This window comes from Pan troglodytes, chromosome 1 (genome assembly GCF_028858775.2).
Source record: "Pan troglodytes isolate AG18354 chromosome 1, NHGRI_mPanTro3-v2.0_pri, whole genome shotgun sequence".
Classification (NCBI taxonomy): Eukaryota; Metazoa; Chordata; class Mammalia; order Primates; family Hominidae; genus Pan; species Pan troglodytes.
In genome coordinates this window covers 188,078,056-188,084,627 of record NC_072398.2, presented here as the reverse complement: position 1 = coordinate 188,084,627, position 6,572 = coordinate 188,078,056, and the positions used below count along the sequence as shown (strand labels likewise).

General features: G+C 49.8%; 2 pseudogenes; both read right to left on the bottom strand.

Annotated features, from left to right (window-relative positions):
* Positions 1 to 389: 389 nt before the first annotated feature.
* On the bottom strand, positions 390 to 2,645 carry LOC100609014 (transmembrane channel-like protein 6; annotated as a pseudogene).
* Positions 2,646 to 4,871: 2,226 nt separating this feature from the next.
* Positions 4,872 to 6,322, bottom strand: LOC469306 (E3 ubiquitin-protein ligase makorin-1-like; annotated as a pseudogene).
* Between the last annotated feature and the right edge of the window lie 250 nt (positions 6,323 to 6,572).

Below are 6,572 nucleotides of genomic sequence, written 5' to 3'. Positions count from 1 at the left end.
CGGAGACGTTAATCTTACTTGGTTGACCACCCACTGTGTTCTTGAAACCCTCACAGTGATGGTCACAAGAATAGAAACATTTCATAACTTTTGTTCGTTTCTCTCCTCTCTCTTCATAAGATCTAGCTGATCTGTATAGTTTCTCTTGAATTTGCTGACTTAACTAATTTTATTTCTTTTAGGTAATCTTGATGCCTTTCCCTCTTCTTATATGATAAATTCACCTTCTTAATGATGTCTTTTCTTTTCTGCAAAACCCCTTTAATCAGAATAAATAGAGTCCCAGGCAGGGCAGAGTTCACTGGGGGTGTCCAAGTCGGATTCACCCACCCTTTCGGTTCCAGCCTAGGCACGGCTACAGCTTTCGAGAGGAGAAGCAGTCTCTTCCTTGTCCTGGTGTCCCAGCGGGGTCACTGGGAGGGACCAGTGTGGTCTCAGGGCGCTGGGCGGGCCTGCGAGGCCCATCGCGGGCCACCTAGGCATCCCGTTCATCTGAGCAGGGCAGGGGGTGCCGCAGCCTCCTGGGTTGTCCCAACCCTGCTCCTTTCCTCCCTCTCCTTCCTCTCGTAGATGGAGTGAAGCTTGTTGATTAAGAAGATTTTGTCTTCCCCCTCGTTGCTGATCTGCTCCTTGAGCAGGCAGATGACCTTCCGCTGGTCCAGCACCACCTGGATGTTGAGGTAGATCACGGCCAGCAGCAGGGCCAACACCAGGAAGACGAAGAAGGTGTTTTCCACCAGGTACCGGTGCGCCCAGGGCAGCCAGGAGCCCCTGGGGCCCGCCGCCTCCGGTTGGGGCACCCACATCCTGCGGGCCTCGTACATGGTGTCCAGGGTCCGGAAGGGGCCGCAGATGGCTGAGGGTGTAGCAGAGGCCAGACGGCATAGCAGAGGAAGAGGCGGCACCCAGGAAGGCGGGGAAGCAGAGCAGCGTGAGGAAGACGGTGCTCACGTGGGAGGCCAGCCAAGGCCGGAGCAGTGCCTGGCAGTTGGCCAAAAGGCTGGTCTACTTGACGTAGAAGACGAGCAGCAGCTTGATGATCTGCACCGCGTGGAGGAGGGGCGAGAAAGAGCACCCCCAGCCAGGTCAGAGTCGGCCCGTAAATCAGCTCCAGAACATTCCGGGCAATGTCAAACTCAGGCTTCCGTCTCCTCTTCAGCTTCTTCTCGGAGATAATCCTCCACATCAATTCCCCGAAAAGCGTGTCCAGCACGTGAGGACGAGTCCATCACCAGGAACCCATACAGCACGGGTTCCTCCCAGCACTGGCCCTGCAGGGCGCCCACCCTGCGGCCCTGCCAGTGGTAGCACAGTGTCCCCAGGATGGCCAGCTTGAGGATGAAGTTCCTGCAGATGGCCACGTACAACTCCAGCACCGGGGAGTCATGCGGCTCCAGGGCGGTCAGGCCAAGGCACGGGTAGGGGCCCCCCAGGTTGAGGAGGCCGACCACCAGAGGCAGGACCAGCAGCCTCCGGATTCTGCATCATGAACTCCGAGAAGATGTGGACGGCCACAGCGCAGCCCAGCGCAGTCCCCAGACACAGGAGCCACATGAGCCCCAGCACGGCCGCCTGCCGCAGCCTCCCGCACACGCTCCTGGGGCTCTGCCGCAGCTGCTGCTCGGGCCAGCAGCTCCTTCTCCCGGTGCGAATGTTGTCTGTTGTCTTGCTGGGGGGTGGGGGGCCGCTTCTGCCTCACCTTGCAGTCCCAGGAGCAGAAGATAGTGACGGCGTGGATGCCAGAGGTGCTGCCCACCCGGTATTAGCATTAGCTTAGCATTACTGTAGTGGCTGTAATACATGACGATGTGGGTGAAGCAGCCTGTGTCTTTGAGGAGCTCCAGGCCAGAGCAGACGCGGGCAGGGCCCGGCGGGGCGGGCGTGAAGGCGGCCTCCGGGCCCACGATGAAGGCCACGAGCAGCAGCAGCAGGAAGGAGTTGAAGGCCAGCAGGGTCTTAAGGAAGAGGAAGTAGGAGAGTACGTTGGAGCTGAACTAGCCCCTGATGCGCTTCAGGACGTAGTGCCACGTCTTCAGGGCCTGCAGGCCCAAGAGCAGCGCCAGCCCCAGGCTGTGCAAGGCCAGCACACAGACATATCTGAGCCAGCCACAGAAGGAGCAGACTCTGCCATGGCCCCGCAGGCCCCTCCACTTCCCGCTCTGGGTCCGGCTCTTCTCTCGCAGGCCGCGTTTCTCAGCCAGGCTTAGGGGCATCCCTCGAAGCACGTGGTCCCGCTGCGCCACAGCCAGGCCCTGGAGCTCCTTCACCAGGAGGCTCCGCTTCTCCTCCTCTTCCTCCCAGGACGTGGGGTCCAGCTTCAGGTCGTACAGACGCAGGCTGTGCCGGGAGGAGCGCACCAAGTCTGCGAGCAGGGGCCGGCCAATGGTGAGGCTGGGAATGCTGGCCAGGACGCAGAGTGTGGCCGTGCTGTGGGTGCCCTCGGGCCCCAAGAGTGTCTGCTGGCCACTCGTTGTGGCCACCACCCCGCTCCCTCTGCTACAGCTCCAGCCCCTCCTGGGCCTCCCAGCGGCTCTGCTCTTGGATGAGCGAGTGGAAGGAGTAGTGCATTTCAGTCTCATGGTAGTAGGGGCTGGGCTCCTGGCTGGGAGGCGCCAAGGTGGAGGGAATGATATCTTTTCAACAAGTGGAATTCACGTTAATAAATCAACGGAGGAAAACTGTATGATCATCTCTCTTAATGACAGAAAAGCAAGCAATAAAATTCAGTTCCCCTTTAAAAATAAGAAGAGAACCTCCTTAATATGAAAGAGGGTATTTATAGCAAAACCTCTATCAAACCTCATACTTTAATGTGTGAGGAATGCTTCTAAACTTTGGAAGCATTTTATTTACCAGTAGTAACTAAACGGGCCAATAAAATGGGGGTACTTCTGTCACCATCAATGCTCACCATGATATTAGAGGTCCCGATCAATACAATAAGATCGGAAAAAGAAAGAGGGAGTATAAGGATTGGAGAGGAAGAGATTTATTTTCAGATTACACGATAATTCACATAGAAAATAATGATGATAAGAATAGCTAAATTTTTTTTTTTTTTTGAGACAGGGTCTTGTTCTGTTGCCCAGGCTGGAGTGCAGTGGCACAATCTCAGCTCACTGCAACCTCTGCCCACTCCGCGGGCTCAAGCGATCCTCCCACCTCATCTTCCTGAGTAGCTGGGATCACAGGCATGCGCCACCACCCCCAGCTAATTGTTTTGTATTTTTTATAGAGACGGGGTTTTGCCACGTTGCCCAGGTTGGTCTGGAACTCCCGGACTCAAGTAATCCACTGGCCTTGGCCTCTCAAAGTGCTGGGACTACAGGCCTGAGCCATTGGCACCCAGCCAAGAATAGCTAAAATTTATTGAGCACCTAATATGTGCAAATGCTGTGCAGTAAGCATTACATGTATAATGCCTTTAATGTATAATTAATGCCATTTAACCCTACTTTAAAAAAAAAAAACCCTAGAAGATAGGAACAATTATTCCTCACATCTTACAGATAGTGACTATTATTTGAATTGTTTTATTTGGGAAAAGTGCTTCTTACAAAAGGACAGCTGCAAAATACAGAGACCTCTGCAACAATTATTTGTATTTTCATAAAGTGAAAGAATGGGTGGGATCCAAGGAATCAAAGCAGTAAATGGACAAACCAGGAGCATCCCTGAGTTACTTTCAGGAAACAAAGCGACAAAACACAAAGGTAAAATTTCCAGTCAAGGAATTCTTCAAACAACTTAACTTTAGCTAGTCTTAGGGATTCCCAAGCCCTCCCCTTCAGTGGAAAAGTATGACTTATTACTGCAAACCCATTAGTCCACTACAATAAACACCTTAGAACAGAGTTTTGTATCACATCTGTCTATATGAAAACTCAGGGGTGGAATGAGGCAAATACCCACAAAAAAACCCCACAAAAACTCGACAACAAAATGCCCCAAATGAAGACAAAGGTTTTTCAGAAAGTGCCTGTACTGGAAAAGCTAGATCATAAAACATTAAATACAACAGTGTATCCAAGACCCAGTTTGTGTTAACATATGGGATAACCAGGTAGTTTTAACCTCTATGGCTAACCCCATTTCTCTGTTTATATAGACAGAGCTAGCACTGCTATATTGACAACTACCAATATAGTGCTTTGCCCTTTAAGATCTATCTGCTGTACAAGGCTTAAACCACTAAACCACTTTTTTCTGCTAAGGCTAAGAATACTGCATCTATGTAGGGATGAGAAGCTTTTCACACACCCACACTCATACACATCATGTCAGCCCTTGGGAGTCAACTTCCAACTCTGCATTGATGTTATGCCTCTGTATCTTTTATATGTATTCTTTCTCAATTTTCCTAACATGCAAAACAGTAGAAATCTCAACACATTTGCACCTGGTTCTGGTTACCCAGTAGTATCACTTATGTACAATTAAACAAGAGACCAAAAACCACAGAACAAATGCACGTGGTAGGGATTACAGGATAGGGAACAGATATAAAAACACAGATGTGCAGATTTCACCAGAAACCTCAAGGATCCATGTCCCATGTCTGGAGCAGAAGGCTATTGGCCAGCTTAGGTCCCTTCACCCATCACTCCTATTCTTGGACCCCAAAGCAGGACCACTGCTTTTACTTTTGAACCTGGGGTCCTCAAAATGAGTGTGTGAAAAGTCCATAAACACAATCTGGTTGAAAACAGATGGCGCAACACACCTACACTAACTGACGGTTAAATTCATGTTACAAAAAACTAACTTTAAGATTTATTTTTGTAAGTTTTTTCAACAGGGAAAACACACTCCTCGGGGAAAGGGTAGGGGTTGAGAAGACAGGCCCTGGGTAAAAATTCTTACCGCAGCACTTGGAGTTGATAGGCCTGCCTAGGAGAGAACACAGGCACTGCCACACCACCACAGGGGACAGCTGCTGTCTGGGGTCAGCAGACCAGTTCACACGCCATGCAAGGTTGCTATAGATCCAAGTCATAAAAATCTTCCAGCTTATCATGAAACAAGTCCCACTCATATTCAGAGTCTGTCAGTCTATCGTCCCTACCTGCAGCCCAAAGCATAAGCAACATCTTGCCCAGCTCAGAGGTGACAACCTCTTCTTCATCGTTGTCAGAGGGGTTGCTGTTCTCTCTTTCCTCAATGAGTTCCCAGAAGTGGTTCCTTCGTTGGGCCCAGGATCGGGTTGATGTTCCCACTTTCTGTCTCTGTGGCTCCTTTCTATGGCCATCAGGGTACACATGCTTGTAAAAACAGTTCCCTCCAAAAGGGCAGCTCCCATGTTCTTTATCAAAATACCTGCACGCCTTGTTCCTCATCGCCTCCTTGTATTTCTGAATGAATTTCTGCTTCTCTTCTTTCTCCTCCTCCCAGTACTCACTTGGAATGACAAAGTTAGATGTGATATGGCATTCTGGGCAGGACTTTATGATCTTGCTCTCAAATTGCTTAGCACTTCTCCACTTGCAAATGCACTTGAGAGAGTAGGTGTGGTTGCCGTTGGAGAGGATCCTGAAGTGGCACTTGTTGGGGTTGGCTTTCTCATAGACTGCCTACCTCCATGCAGATCCCACACACCATGTCCTTGCTGTGCTGCACAGCCAATGAGAGCTCCACGTCCTTCTTGTGAGCCTCAATGCACGATTTTACATGCTGTGATCTCTAGGCAGCAACCATCGGATGCAGGACCTGCACCCCACACATGTCACATGAATCTCCGTGGAGATAACACAGAGTTCTCCCCATATTGGCACTCTCCCACTGCAGCATAGGGGCACAGCTGCTTCTTTGTTTCCACAGCGGTTTGCTCTTTGATTCTTCTGAGCCCTGCAGGGGAGCTTCAGTGCAGGAAGGCACAGTACAGCCACAGTAGGGTTGCCCAGGAACAAACTCAATAGTATTCACCCAGTCCTCTGAACCTGCTCATATAGTTGCAAAGTTTGAATTTCTTGACTCAGCTTTGCCTGTATTCATTTCGACAAGTGGTCCAACTATCGATGAGAGACTTGAGGAAGCAGCAAGGGACAACGTTTTAGTTAGCTCTGTAGCAGTTGCTTCTTCCTGTTTCAGTGGCTTGCTATGTTCATATCTGCAGCGGTCTCCATAAATGCAGTACCCTTGCTGAAAATAATTGCACACTACACCATACAGACTGTCAGAGAGGTCATATGAGTAGTGACAGTTATCTCCTTCTTACAAACCCCATGCATAAAATACCTGCAGGTGACCTGCCATCACTGCCGCTCCTGCTCCTGATATTGTGGCTGTAGTTCTGGGAGCTGCAGCATCCACCATTATTGTTTATGATAGCACAATTATTATTCCCATTTTACAATTAGTGACGCTAAGGCACAGAGAAGGTAAGAAATTCACTCAAGATCAAACCTAAACAGTTTGTTTCTAGGGCCCGAAGTTTCAACCACTATCCCATATTATAACTTACTGTCATCAACACAATTTCGTGGCAGACAAAGAGGTATGAAAGGTATTCAAGCTCTGGTGGAATAAAATTAATATGTCTTTACAGCTGAAGGAGAAGGCATATCAGTGATTCT